Source organism: Misgurnus anguillicaudatus, chromosome 21 (assembly GCF_027580225.2).
Source record: "Misgurnus anguillicaudatus chromosome 21, ASM2758022v2, whole genome shotgun sequence".
Taxonomy (NCBI): domain Eukaryota; kingdom Metazoa; phylum Chordata; class Actinopteri; order Cypriniformes; family Cobitidae; genus Misgurnus; species Misgurnus anguillicaudatus.
Window position 1 is genome coordinate 30,312,009 of NC_073357.2, and position 16,269 is coordinate 30,328,277.

General features: G+C 38.7%; 1 long non-coding RNA gene across 2 annotated transcripts in view; it reads left to right on the forward strand.

The window, feature by feature from the left end:
- Nucleotides 1-3,943: 3,943 nt before the first annotated feature.
- The window catches only part of LOC129442012 (uncharacterized), a 156,149-nt gene continuing 143,823 nt past the window's right edge, over nt 3,944-16,269 (forward strand). Inside the window, exon 1 of one of the 2 annotated variants that reach the window (XR_012359928.1) lies at nt 3,944-4,094. This is a non-coding gene — a long non-coding RNA (uncharacterized lncRNA). The remainder of the gene's footprint in view (nt 4,095-16,269) is intronic. The other variant, XR_012359929.1, reaches the window with a different exon arrangement.

The window sequence follows — 16,269 nt, forward strand, 5'->3', positions numbered from 1 at the left end:
CTGTGAGATTCGCTGAGAATGAATTGAGAATTAATTGGCTGTGAGAATTTTCATTCCAAAATGGCGGCCGCGTTACTGAAGCGCCACCTAGTGACTGTTGCCAAAAACGAATGAGAGTTTCCCCTCTTGCGCTTCTATACTCTTTGCTATAACTATGAAACTTTAAATGTCTTATTTTTGCCCATGTAAAAGTTTGAGATGTAGGCCTACAGTAGCCGATCTCAACACTTAACAACAATCTCTTGCCTAACTTACAGTAGGTAAGTTAAGCGCCTTAGTAGAGTTTCATGTTTGAGCTCCTTAATTCTAGAGTTCATTATATGAACTTGATAATGTTAGTTTTAAAGGCTAACTGTTTGCTACTTTATGCACAGTACTGTCATAATAACCCTTATTGTTAAAGTTCTTCATCATACTGTAAATCCGAATGTTTATCATTTCTATACAGATGCCACAACATCCCAAACAGTTGACTTGTGTTTGTTGGGCTGACTGAATGAGAGAATAGGTGTGATTATCTGTTTGAGCTACCAGAAGCGGAGACAGTTTCATGTGGAGTGTAAATCAAATAAAGACCGCGAGTCACTTCCTTACTATATGGTTTTATATAAGCCACTGAAATTATGGCTTTAGGATATAAAAGCTCTTCGCCAGCATACATAAAGTTTGATGTTTCATTAATGAGTAGGACATGATTACTGTGCCGTAAAAACTTTACAATGTACATCAAACGTGAATTGCTGCACGAGTCAGATGAATGCAATTCACACAATATGCTAATCTAAAAAAATATTTACTCTTTAGAAACATTTTTATTTATTTATAGGCTACTATATCACTCTTTATTCAAATATTTTGTACGCGCAATAACAAGTAGATCTGACACATGTTTTGCCTTTTAGGATTCTGGTGTTAAAGTAGCAGAGAAAACATTTAATTGGTGTCCCTCTTATGTAAGGCAGGCACCTTCAATGTCCTTAACTGGTTCTAATAGGTGATAATGATAATGAAAAGAGAGAATGAAAGAAAGGGATAAAAGAGAGAGTGCGAAAGGCTTCTTTACCGAATTATTAACAAGTTAACTTTGTAGTGGAGACACTTTATCCCCGAGGACAAACAACCCAAATGTTTGCAAAATATAATTAAGCCGAGGCATCTTTAAATGTCATTGCAGCCTGTGCCATGTTTCAAATTGTTCTGCATCAACAGAATTTAACGAGATGGCGAAGGAATCCGTTCCCTGCAAGCATGTGATAAGCCACACATACAGTGGAGCACTTTCATTGATTGCCAAAATAAAGCATTTTGTATGCAAATGGGGGAATGGAGTGGGTAAGCTGATTCAGCCTCATGGACACCAAATAATGGCCTTTACAATTAATACTCTCGCATGCCATCCGTTGAAACTTTCATCTCCCGTTTAATGGTTCTAAAACATTTACACATGCCCCATCCAACCCCCACCCCTTCCAAAAACAAGAAAGAAGAAAAAATGGTGTGGCGTTCCAATGGATTAATATGAAAGCCAACAAATAAATAAAGTCCAAGCACCCTGTCTCCACATGTGCCCCCCCCTCCCGTTCCTGGCTCATTTATGCTTTTTTTGCTGCTGTGTTTTAGGCACACTTTGGATTAACTGATAATCTTTGAACATGAAGGAAGGTCTGGTATCCCCCTGGGCATTTGCTGGGAAGAGTGAGTTTGACGGGAGGATCGGGGGCGATGTGGCATTGTTTGATTGTAATGTGCTTGTTTTTGCACTTGTAAACACGCTTCTCTTTGTTTTAGCAATGCAACCCCCTTCCCGTGTAAATTTTACTGCTGGAGCGACACAGTCATATGCTAGCAAGACTAGATCAAATTTCAAAAAACACATTTCTTGGACTTGCCCTGGTACTACAATACCCTGTTTTGTATCACAATGTACCTTTGATCTTCTTCAAAAACTGATACTGTGAAACAAATCAATTACAAATGAATAGTGTAGGGGTAAATTATATTGGAGTAATAAATATTATTAAACAACAGATAATCCTATACAGTTAAAGGGATACTACACTTTTTTTGAAAATATGCTAATTTTCCAGCTCCCCTAGAGTTAAACAGTTGATTTTTACAGTTTTGGAATCCATTCAGCTGATCTCCGTGTCTGGCGCTAGCACTTTTAGCATAGCTTAGCATAATCTATCGAATCTGATTAGACCATTAGCATCGCGCCAAAAATAACTAAAGAGTTTCGATATTTTTCCTATTTAAAACTTGACTCTTTTGTAGTTACATTGTGCACTAAGACCGACGGAAAATTTAAATTTGCGATTTTCTAGGCCGATATGATGTCATGGAATTTTAGCCGCATCAAATAATACTCACTAAGAGTGAAAGTCAAGGATCACACAGACACACTGTCGACAGAATTTTCTGTCTGAATTTAATATATTCTGCAGAATAGGCTCTCACTCCCTGGTGCTAGAAGTCTAAACCCAAGAGCCCCGATTACAAGGTTGAACACACATTTATAGTAAGATGCTGAAACACCTACAATCATCCGTTTCTACGTCATTTAGAAGATAACCTTCAGTTTGTCATTGATTAAGAACATAAACAGTTAAATATCTTATCATTTAGGACAGTACATGCTGGTACATGATGTTTAAGTCCTTGGACATTGTATTTGCTGAAAAGACAGAAAAAGCATAATTATGTGCGTTAACAGAAAAAAATGATCTCAATTTATGAGCTTATGATTGTAATTAAAAAATGAAAAATAAATATAATAATATGAAAATAAAAGCATAATAAAAATCTTCCACTACAATGACTAGGAACTATAGTATACTCTGGCGTGATAATCAGGCGCAATGATATTACGCAGTACCCAAAAATAGTCCCCTTGGTAACTTTCAAATAGCAGGAGAATTTTCGGGCACTGCATAATATCATTGCCCCTCCTGCAGCCATACAGCAAAATATCAATACTTATAATAACTTGGGTTATTTTTGAGCGCGATGCTAATGGTCTAATCAGATTCAATGGATTATGCTAAGCTATGCTAAAAGTGGTACCGCCAGACCCCGAGATCAACTGAATGGATTCCAAAACGGTAAAAATCAAATGTTTAACTCTAGGGAGGCTGGAAAATTAGCATATTTAAAGTGGAGTGTCCCTTTAAGGACTGTAAAGCTTTCAGATAAATTGAACGCAACTATAGTGATAAGTGATTGTGACAGCCTGAATAACAGGTTTATAGAGCTCAGATGCAAAAGCCACTAAACGCCACATACGTGAAAAACGAGATAATGATTTTACTCTAATGCTCTCAGTTGGCCATTCAGAAGTACAGTGTTGTTCGCAGAATCTATTGAGTCTGATAAATATGCTAATTTACAGGAAAACATGTCAGATGCACTTAGAGGGTTTTGCATCTGAGCTCCTCATATGTTATATTAAAAACCTCAATGACTTGTCAGCTTTTGGTTGTAACATTTTAAATGAACCAGTCAGGTGTCTGATTGCAGAACCATGAAATTAAAGTTTTTCACTGTATCTCTCATAGATAATTCACTCTGAAAATTTAATTCTGTTGACATTTATCTGTTGACACCACACCTGTATGCCTTTTTTTCATGGGAAACATAGGAAAATTGATGAAAAAATTATGCCTTTTATATTTCATGACATTCAAGCAATCTGCCTAACATCTCTTTTCTTTGTTCCACAGAAGAAATTAATATGTGAGTAAAATAATGTTTATTTCCAATATACCTTTTATACATCAAAGGTGGGCCTCTTCTGCATCTTCCGCTGCACATGCCTGACCTTTAGCGACAAAGATTTTAATCTCCTTTTTTGAACCCATGTGGGGTATTCACTTTATTTTATAAAATGCAATTCTCTGGTTCATGGTCTCCATTACTTCTTTTATTCCATCTCATTCACGCTCAACCTCGTGGTTAAAATGAGGAGGTGACTGTGACATGCAAAGTTAACATGGCGTTTAACCTTTTTGTTAATGCTTCATGCAGGTAAGAAGCACCAGGACCTTCTGATTATACAGTCGTTTTCCTAGAAGAAATTGCATCCCCTGGATTCACAGGTATTCCTCCTGCCAATTCATTCATGTGTTTTTTTTTGTATCACCTTTCCATTTTGATGTCTCTGTCCTTCAACTCGTTCAGCATCTGAGAATCCTGTGAAAGTCAAGGGCAGCTATAAAAGTGTTGACAGCAGTGTTTGAGGGCTCAGGACCACCACACCAGCAGGGAAGCAAGGTAGAGTCTTTGTTGAAGACGGTGTTTGTGAATGTGTGCGAGTTTGACAGTGGTGCCGGTGATAGAGATGACCTCTTGTGGGCCACAGTGTGCTGTGAGGAGAAAAGAATCTCCTCATTGCTGCCCAGGCTGGAATTTGTGCTTGTGAAGTATGTAACTTTCTCAAATCCCGAATTGCACTCTGCGGGAAGGGTTGTACTTTTTTGCCAAGAGCTTTGCTCTTCAGGTGGCTCTTGTGCCTGGATCCTAAATGTGTGTGTACAGTATGTGGAGTACTTGAGGATTGATTGGATAATGGATCTGCTGTCAGTGAGGTGAAAGGGAGCTAATGTAAGAAGAAGAAGGCTGAAAATATACCTATATATGTTATAACCTCATACAGTGATGTTTGATGATTGGATCCATTTTATTTGATACTGTACTGTATATACGGTCGGGTTAAAACCATAGACTGTAAAAAAAAGCCAGTCCGCGGAGCCGGGGTATCAAACTTCCACCCAAATGCTCACCCAATTCAACCACGCCAATCATAACAACATGCCCCGTTTCTATAGCATCAAGTTACTAGCTGAACAATTGAACATTTATTAGCGTGATAACAACTACCTTAAAAGACCAAAACCATCTTTGGGAAAATTTTATTGGAAGTGTAAATATTTGTTTTTATTTAGAGCCAAGTCTCATTCGTTTACAATGGAGAGGGCTGGGTTTATGATTTGTACAGCAGCCAGCCACCAGGGGGCGATCAAAGAGCCAGCGGCTTCACTTTTCAAGATGTATGAGGCACACTCGGTTAAACCGTCTGGGACCCTGTACAAATAAGTTAGATTAGCTTGCATTTGTGATGTACAATTTTTAAAAAACGTACAACTTTCGATTTGGTTTTTAGTCGACCGTAGATGAAAAGACATTTGGACGCAACTGGCTGGAATGTTACCTAAATACTCTACAATAGGATGTAGGGATGTCAATATATGCAATTCCGCATATTTGATGATCTGTAAAATTACAGATTAATCAATCGAATAATCGTTAACTGTAAGCCTTTACAGCAGTGGCACATAGCCAATGACATGAAAGAGTGCGTAAAACACCAGCTTCCTCACGCAAATTTAAATATTTTCTAAATAACATGCGTGGGACTGTAAAATGAGTCATTGTGGTGTTTTGATAAAATCATCAATTTAAACTTATCTCATAATAAAATATAATGACTAATAGACACGTGTATAACTCCGCCTCACATGCGCATGTCAGAACATCAGGTGTTATTTTTCTAGTTGTTCACCTCGCTTTCTGAATCGTTGATACACTGTTTGTTGTAATTCTATAATTATAAGAAGAATACGAAGGGCACTTTTCCCGTCGTCACCTTCAGCTTTGACCTATGGCGCACTTTAAGCAAAGATACTTATATTATGGAGATAGCAACCTTCGGTATTTTACGATTAGAAAACTCGCAACAGTCAACTTAGCTAGCATGTAGCGCCTCAGCCAGTCAATAATGATCAGTTACATCTGTCGACAGTCAGTTACAGTTTACATTTACAGTTTCTTGCCAGAATTTAAGATTACATTTTTATCTGTTCATTAAAAACGGCCTCTAGCAGCATTTTTATGCTAAGACCTGCAGGCTTCCCTGGAGAAAGAGGGTCTTTGCTTTCAGTAGGCTAACCGTATTTGCATTTTCTGTATCAGACCCTATCAGATCCACTGCGGATGTCATTTCGTTGCTTTGGCAGCCAGCCTCGTCTTGCATGATGTTAAAATGCCCAGGTGTGTGTTTGGCATTGAGCATCATTTTGATCATGGCTAGTTTAACTTCTGCGCGATCGCTTAGTTTATTTTTTATTGCTGTATGTGTTTTGCGCAGGCGCCGCACACACGTGCATGACCTTTCGACCATTGTTAAAGGGAAACTTTACCCATTGGAACATTAATCTTAATAATAATAATAATAATAATAATAGTAATAAATTTAATTTGTATTGCACTTTACATTACAGCAATCTCAAAGTGCTACAAAGCATACAATAGTATATAAAAAAATGCAAGATAAAATAGTTTGTAAAAAAGAAAAGCAATCATAAAATAACATTCAGTAAAAAGCTTTTTTGAAGAGATATGTTTTTAAGTTTTGTTTAAAAACATCAATAGTTTGTGGTGCCCTCAGGTGTTCAGGGAGGGCATTCCATAACCTCGAAGCAGCCGATGATATGACCCACTTTCTTTATTGAAAGTGTCGTAGGAGCAGGCTTCAATCAGTTTCTATCCCAAAGAAGAAAATGCCGCACCCTGCACACAAACGCGTACACCACACAATATGTTTACATCACAGACGTGCCTGTGCTCATGAGCCGAAACGCGTCTGTGAAACATACACGCCGTGCAACAAACACGCCCGTACGCAAAGTACCTCTCTTCCCCAGGACTATTCACCCCACAAACATCCATATCCTGATCTGATGCAGAAATTTCGTCCAGAAGGCACACAGCGAGAGTAAAGGCACTATTAGTCCGTCCAAGCTCGAGCCAGTCCGGGCTCTTCTATGCAGCAGAGGCCGCGGCTGTGGCCTCCTCCCTGGGCTTCTCGCTACAGCTGCCTCCTGTTCCTCCATCTGCCTCAGCTCTTCGCTGTATTGTGGTTCATAAAGATAGCCACGAACAGCAGTTTAGAGCATCATGCTTGTGAAATCACCCTCTTCCATATCATATTGTTAACCTTCCGCTATTATTTTAACATGAAGCCTGGCTCGCTCCACAGCGTCTGTTAGCTTAGCTTCTAAAACGATGGGGGCTGTATTTCTTTTTGTGTATTTTCGTAAGTCCCACCCACTGATCTGTAATAGGTCTGTAGCGTATGTGGCTCCCACCCATAGCCCTCCCCCCTTGAAAAATGAGGAATGTGTGTTTGTAATCTTACACCCTCAATAACAAATATATAGCACTTCTTTCTTTCAATGACCCAACATTACAATTTTTACATCATTGAAAGAGGGAAGTGCATCACTGAAATCTGTATTTCTCCCGTCTCAGGGGAAACTGAGGGAATGATGCATGACTATTCAAAAACATGACTGGGTTTCTAACCATAAAAAACTTAATGCAAATGGGTGAAGTGTCGCTTTAAGTTTGATAGATTTAATTATTATCGTCAATTAATCGAAAATCCTAATTGGATGAGAGAGGTCTCCTTCAATATTCCACATATTTGCAGATATTGTAGCAAAAATATTTTACCCAAGATGCTTCACTGCTATTGCCTTGAATTGGGGAGATTGCAAAGGTCAATATGGCCGCTCTAGCAAAAGAAGCCCCGGCTTCCAGTAAAAAGAGGAAATTGCCAACTGTTAAAGAATGACATCCTCTGTTGGAGGGGCTCTGTACAGACTTGCCTGTTCTTTGCGGCAGTCCCTGCCAATTGTTTGTGCATGCATACGATCTGACAGGTCGTTCAGACAATCAGCGACTACCAGTAGCAGAGCAACATGATCTCATTCATTTTAGTGGAAGTGAAAGTGACCTTTGGTGGCCGAATGGGGTGTGTCCAGCAACGCAACAAAGTTGAGAAAACTTTATGCAAATGATGAGCGACTGGGGAGGGACTATCAATGACAGCAAAGCAGTAGAGTTCACGTCATTCGTCTCACGGCAGTTACTGGAGTGGATGGTACTCATTTGTTTATGACAACCAGATTTAGAAACGCCTCATAATGACCTCATTAAAAGAGACAAGCGACACACCGCAACAAAGTCGCTTGTAATGTGTACGGGGCATACATTTGATTGTAGTTAAGTTGTTCAGAATACCACATTGACATCTGATACACCTCCTAGTGAAACACTTTTCCAATTTGAAATCCACCAGACCCAGTAAATAGATGTTTTTTTTTTCCGATACTAACACTAAATTGAACACATTGTGTGTGAGAGAGATGTCTCCCACTCATATCTTAGTTATAAAGCAACGGCAGGCCACTTCAATCTTCCTCTGCATTGCTGGTCACTGGCATGCCCACTGACTCCCCGTTGTTGTTTTTGTATTTCATTTCACTAAGCTGCCTGGGCAAAAGGGTGAGCGAAATCTTCACTAAGTCCTTCACCCTCTGTGTAGCCCTCATAGATATTCTCCACAGAGATAAAGCAAAGTCAAATTGAAACTTTACAAGCGACTAAAAAGATAATACAGTTTGAAATAATCTTACTGTGCATGCTGAACGGTGTCAATAAACAAGCATGCTTAGAACAAAATGCTCCTGCTTTTATCTTGGTGAAAAATCCATAAAGCCTTTACTTCAAGCTGAGGCGGGGGTAAAGTGGTTGTTGCTTTTATGTTCCACCTTGTTCTCCTCAAAAGTGAGACCACATTCGGGATTTGAGAGGCATGCCTTCTCATGGCTGACATTTATCTTGCGCGTGTGAGGAATGGAGGAAAGGAAAAGTTAATCGAGAATAAACGTTGGGCTAATCTTACAGAGCAAAACGGTTTATTTACTCGGCAGGACGACTGTGATCGCTTGACAGGATGAGGCATGCGATTGTGAACTTATCATTTTAATAGTCTTTGATGTTTTTTGGTAATTAGTGGAAAAAAGCTGCAATCATTTTTAATTCATTTAATTTTTACTTGATACATATTTTAAGGTTGCCCCTGTAGCGCATTGGTAGAGCATTGTGTTAGCACAAACCAGTCTGCAGATTTAATGGGATTCACAAATCATGGATGACATAATGCAATAAAGTTTTATAATTTTACATTATAATGTAAACCAACAGACTGGCTTGATAAAATCAATAGAGTGGCATGCTATACGCTACAACTACTACTACTGCATGCAGCACCATGCAAATCATGATGACATCATAATATCCTAAGAGTTGACGCTAGAACTGCTTTCAAATTGCTCTCACATTGAAGTCTTACGCCTGATTTGTGAGTCCCTCTGGATTGATTTACATCCCCAGAGGAGGTGAAGACCACAACTTCCATCATTCCACGTTCCTTCACAGTACTGCATGCGATATGCCTCATTGTGAGATCGCCCTCTCATTAGCCTGTGAGATCGACGATACACAATAGTATTGGGGCGGGGCAATAGTTTACTCATTAATAAATTTTTTACTCCTTTATGACATGCCCATTGATTGGTGGACAAAAAAGAAGCTGATTTACTCTAAGGGCAACACTGTCATGAACATCCGCAACCTTCCTAAAACTGATGCCAACTGATGCGCGTCATTAAAGCCCATGCGCTCTAAAATTTTCTGTGTGCCAGGGAGCGGGAACAACACACTCGCTGGTTTTAAACCCCTGCACACTTAACAACCTCTCTTATGCAAGGAAATGTCAGAGCTGTGTGTATTACAAGCTCATGTGCGAGGAAGAGTCAGAGTCATGCGCATTACAAGTTCAGGTGGTAGAAACAGTACATGCCGTCGCGTTCAGGTCCGAGAAAGAGTCCAAGACGCGAGCATTACAAGTCCAGGTGCGTGTGATAAGTAGGGCCCTATAAACTCAGTTTTCTCCGTTTTAATTTTTGCAAATTTCGTTTTATCCGTTAAAATTTTTGGCAATTATATTTTTTACCCTTTACTTTTATTTTAGTCATAAAAAGAGTGTGCCTTTAATGTTAATGATTAAAATGTAAATGATTTGGGGAAAAACTGGATAACAGGATTACTTATTGACTATAAAAGATGCATTTACACACGCATACACACGCGCGCGCGCACACACACACAACTCAATTCAAGGCATTGTTTAGTGTTGTTGCAGGAGACTACAACAAGGTGTCAAAGCAGTAGTGCCTTCAGAAGTGCCTTAAACACATCAATCCAGCGGAACACAAAAACATAATTTTATTCAAAATATGTAAAATTCCGCAAAATTCCGCGTTAATACTAGATTCCGTGTTAATTAGCCAATTCCGCGATCGCGGAAATTATAGGGCCCTAGATAAGGAATCCCCGCATGTTATAAGCTGTCTTGTGAAAAGTGAAGCCCACAAACCCTCTCATGCGATGAAATGCGCATGTTAATGTGAAACTATGATGATAATAATAATAACTTATGCCAACTATTGTCATGAAAGCCCGTTGTCGGCCATATGTTGGTCTATTGTCGATACAAGATAGTATAGTCTATCGACACAACCGTGCATCACAGCTAGGGCTGTCATGACAATAAAATAATCATCTCATCGCGATTGTTTGACCTCATCGCAATAATTTCAGATCACCGCAATGATAGCACTCTCTCTAAAAACCCAAGGGGGAGCTGCAGCGCCTGTATAAACAAGACAGTATCAGATGCCGTTCCATTACTGACGATACATTGCAAAGCCATTAAATACAGTGGAAAAAACAGCATTTAAAGAAATGCTGAAAAAATTTTATAAGCAGTATAAACTGCCAGGTAAAACATACATTTCCAAAACAACAATTCCAAATTTAGGGAAGTGAAGGATGCTATTCTTAAAGGGGACATATCATGAAAATCGACTTTTTCCATGTTTAAGTGCTACAATTGGGTCCCAAGTGCTTCTATCAACCTAGAAAATGTGAAAAAGATCAACCCAGTAACTTAGTTTTGGTAAACCATTCTCTTCAAGCATGTGAAAATATAGCTAATTGAAATTTGGCTTCCCTTGTGATGTCAGAAGGGGATAATACCACCCCCTTAATCTGCACCATCCAACCACGGCACTGCCACCCAGCGCAGAGGTCAACTCATTTGCATTTTAAAGGACACACCCAAAACGGCACATCCCTGCTCACACCTACAAAGTGACAATTTTAACATGCTGTAATGAATTATCTATATCATATTTGGAGTTAAACTTCACATACACTGTAAAAAACAACCTATAGAATTTACTCAATAAAATTGTTGTAACAATTTGCACTCACTTTGTTTGAGTAAATTATATCCTATAGATTTGAGTAAAGAGTACCTAAATTGAATTGCTATGATAAACAAAAAAAATGACGTAAGGTCTACCAAATTTTTTTTCATAACTAATTACTTATAAAAATGAATATCATTAACCCTATTGGTATTAAGCAACAGATCTACTAAATTATTATTCAGAGAGGGTTGAATAAGAAAATAGTCATACCCAAGATTGCATAAATTGCTTGCTTTAGCAAATAACATTCTGTAAACATTTAAAACTAATTAATGGAAATACAAAATAACCCCAATACATTTCAAGTGAAATACAACATATCATAGTTTTACATAAACCTTCTTGAACATAAAATTTCATAAAAAAATAAAACAAAGTCTTCATGAGATGCTAAAAAACCATTAAAGCAAGATTCCTAAATACTGTTCTTCACGTTATCATTAGAAAATTAAAGAGGACAATAATATGAGAAGAAAAACTGATCTCATTTACTTCAGTAGACTAGCATGCTATATCGATACAAACAAACATTTCAACTTCATTTAAAACTTAAGTGCAAAAATACAACTTTATATTAGCTACATATAACTCACAGTACACATGCATAAAACATTGAACACTAACAAGAACGTACTTACATTCAATTTTAAGTGATTTAACTTCACATACAAGTCACATATATAACATATGAACTCCGAAGTACTTTTTTGAACAGACATTAAATTAAAAAGCCCATGGAAAGGCAACGTTAATTATAAATCCGTAAATGATTAAAATAATAATAATACTAAAATGGCTTCATAAATGGATCCATTCTAAAACAAAACTCAATATCTTAACAGATAAATGCAAAAAAACTTTAACAGTAATTATCTAGCATCGACAGCTTTACCGTTGTTTGTTTGTCTGCTCGACGCCCTCCCGTCTGTATCATACATCAACCGTCCGCTGCTCTCTCTCTTCACGTGGCTTGCTCAAGTTCAACCACTCATATTGAGCAGCTCCGCTGTTCACGAGATTCAGACATGTAAATAATAATAATGGAAGTTAATATTTTAAATATGGATTTTTATTCGTATTCGCAGGTGCAAGAACTGGGCAATGTTTCATTCAAAGCTAACCTGACTGACATTCTAAATGACATATTGTGCTCTTAAATTGTTAGTGTATCAGTCCGCTTCGCGTCGGGTCCTGATCACACTGTCGGGGCTTATTTCCCAATAACTACCGGCTGCCTCTACATTATCCCGCTTATTACATGGCTACTTGTCACATAAGAAAGAAAAAACGGACATGAATATGAATTTGAAACATTTTATTGGCATATTTGTTTTAAATTAACATTTTCTTCCGCGAAACTTTGCACAGATGCATAAAATGATCGTAATACCTTATTAAGATCCTCTGCTTCATACTCTGTCTCCATTTTTTCTCTTTTAGCCAGTCTTTGAGAAGTTTTTATGCCCATTCTGTATTTTTTTTGTGTGTTGGCTTCGTAGCTGTCATGCTCTATTTTGTCAAGTTCAGTCTCAGTAAGCTCTCTGTGTCTTGTCGTTGTTCGTTCTTCTATTCACTGTTTAAATGTTTTGTTTTTTTCCGTACATGTTAAAATTAATGTCAAAATTTTCCATTCTTAATTGTGGTTGTCCAGTGTTTGTCACAAGATGGCGCCAAACAGTAATCTTTATTGATCTTTGTTGGCGCGGAGCGATTTTACTCGTACAAGTAGTACCGGCTATGCGTTATTACTTTGGAGCGGTTATTATTTGAAAAGAACGAACCTGCAAATGTCTCAACTGACCAATCAGAATCAAGAATTCCAGAGAGCCGTGTAATAAGTTATAATAATAACTTCCTTAGTTTTAGTTAGTAAAGTTAATGTCTTGGAGAAGCACAGGTGTGGTTCTCACATGTGTCATCAAACATAATAGAACTGATACATTACGTGCACAGAATAGCAGCTCAGTGTGAACTGAGACGAGAGGGTTAAACTGGACCTGTATGTCTGCAAACTTATCTCGAGCAATGCGAGTCTGTCACTTCTTAATAAGTGAAAGTGAAGTGAAGCTCTTCATAAGTTCAGAACACCTGACACAGAGAGTGACCTCATCAAAGACTAGTTATGTGTCTGTACTATCTGCTGGCAAGACAGAAGATTTGATGATTGTGCCTTCTGTCTTTAGTGTCAAATTGAAGAGTCCGTGATAGAAATGGCTCTTGACCGAATACAGAGCCAATCAGACCTGCACCGCTTATAGGAGAATAGCCAGCTCATATTCTCACATCAAAAACAATCAACAGGACACCGTGTTAAAGCGTTAGCTGTTTATTGAGCTGTGTGAAAGTTTGACTCGCTTCCTACATCACATAACCAGTTGCTATTAATACACGTCAGCTAAGCTGGATGTGCCCTCGGCCTTTATTGATTAATTTAGCTTGAATTTTCTCAAAGGTTTGTCTCCATCCCGGAGACAACAGAAGAGCTTTCATAAGCAGAGAGTAAGAAAAATATCACTTTTAGAAACGTTCTAATGCACCACGTCACTTCTGCGCTATTATTACTTTTCCTTTGACCTTTCGGTGTTCGAGTACAATTTGATTGACTAGAAGGAAAGCAGACAATAAGCTCATAATAGCCTTTAAAACAGTTCAACAAAGCTAAGAAGCTCAATCTGTGCCTAGACAACTTTCCTCATCACACTTGTTGAATAAAACATCAGCCCTGAGCGCACGCTAATGGTCGACGGTGGCTTCTCTCCTTTGCGCAAACAAAACCTCTCTCACTCTCCGTTTCGCTTTCTCTCTCTCGTCTGTACCCAGGAGTTTTAGCTTTGATGCATTTTACACCAGCCTCAGTGTTGACAAGTTATCTGTGACCTGTAGAGAGAGGCCCCGAAACGGCGGTGCAAGGAATCTATCTTCGCTTTCCCTTTTCGCCTAGAATCCCGGCGAAGCAAACAAACAGGGCCTAAACAAACGATATATACCACATATCAATTACACTAAATGCCTCGGTATCTATACTTCACTGTCTCAACCACACACCGGTTACAAGGCACACACACTGCGGCGTGATGATAATGGGTCGGCATTGTTCTCCACCATCTGGAGCGCTGATAAGAGTCGCCTGTGCATAGTTGATAATAGAAGCCAGCAGAGGAAGAACTGAGTGTTAAACATTTCCTTGGCCCATGAAAAAGGTTCCATTAAGTCCACTGACCCCAATTGAATATTAATGAGCTAATTAACAGATTTATTGTTCTACGCAATTTCTGGAGGGGCCTGTTTTTTTTAAGTGCTATTATTTTTTTCTAATTATTTTTTGCACTTCCTATAATTGAATCTTTGTAGCTGCCAGCATCCCAAGCGTGCCTTGGCAGTGCGGAAAAGAATTTGGGCCCGTGCTTTTTTCTTTTCTCCTCCACTCCTTTCGTTCCTTTCCCCAACAACAACAACAAACAATATGTTTTCTTCGATGGAAATGTGTTTGTAATTAGGCTTACCATCCCCCCTTAGCCCATCTTGTACTGCGGAGCTTAGTCCTGCGAATTTTATATTTAAAGGGGCAACAGTGTTTGTTCCGGGAAGGAACAGGGTGAGGTGTTGGATTACAAAACAGCAATCAGTGGGGTTACACTCGACTGCATCACTCGGAGGGTCTGGCAGGGCTCTTAAATGAGCATTGACAGCTGTGGCTGATAGATAGCATAATCAGCTGATGAAGAGGATACACTGCAGCGATGCTCTCAATGGGCTTTTCCAACAGTGCCGCTGCAGCCACACACCAGGTTGCTGTAAAGGTTACCTTGAAAGAAATAAACGCAATTAGGAATGTGAATGATGTGAATGGGACGATAAAGGGAAAAGCATGCCTTCTGCGGAATCCTCTGAATCTCGCTCGTGGCGTTGAACGACATACTCGTGCGATTGTTTCGTGGGGCTGAAGAGATTTTCGAAATGCTGTTTGACGCAAGGACGTACACAAACAATAGCTTTTTCTGAAATTGACATGCAACAGAATTAAAAAAAAAAAGTACAGGCCTAGCGATCGGAATAGGGGGACAAATGCAGCACCCCATTTGAAAAATGTCCGGGGAGATTCGGGGGGTCGATGATGACCTTTTGATAACTACACTATAATTATTATTACATTTTTTGCTATCTGCAACTTTACTTAATTCTATTTATGCCCAGAATCCAATTCCATCCAAATAAAAGCATCAATTTCTTTCAGCTACTCCACCAATATAAGTTAGAATAATGAACTCATTTCGCTGTTATATGGAAATAGGGTCTCATTACAATAATTTTGCCTGATGCACAAGCCAGCTGATATTAGGAGCAGGGCCCTACAGTCAGAGAGGTTATTATGCTATACATCACAAACTGCATTAGGCTCATAAAACCTGTCACCAAAAAGGTTGAGAAGTTTCAGCAGCCGGCCTTGCGGATTAACTCATCTCCTCGGAAAATGGAGAATCTAATGTGTGAACCATATAGATGATAATTAAAAATCACTCCTGATAGTTAAAGATTTCCACAGACGTTAGGGTTTCTAGCATTTAACTTGCATCCATGCCTTCCTTATCGGCTGTTATTTTTTAAATCTTTTGTTTTCTTCTAATTTGCTTGGAATATTAACTCATTCCCCGCCAGCCTTTTTTTGAAAAGTTGCCCGCCATGATTTTTTTTGTAATTTTCACAAAAGTTTCTTGGCTGGTGCTGCGTCTTATAGTCAGGTACGCCTTGTAAGTCAGTATGAATTAATTTTGACATTTATGAGGCAAGAGCACTGATCTATATAAATGACTGGATTGCGCATGACGTCACAACTGTGAAGCCACCGCGCCGCCATGTTGGTATACCCAATTAAATCAATGGACGTTATCAGATTTGAATGATAAAACATCACATTTCTAGTCTGTTTTTATATCTGATGTCTCCCTGTATAATATTACAACGCAAACTTCCTAAGCATGTACATAGTTATTTACTGAAAGTTGTAAATTTTTGCTTTTTACACAGTTGTTATACATTCATCTTTATTACAGTATTAGATCAGCAGACAGCCACAGCATATTTAGTATTAATG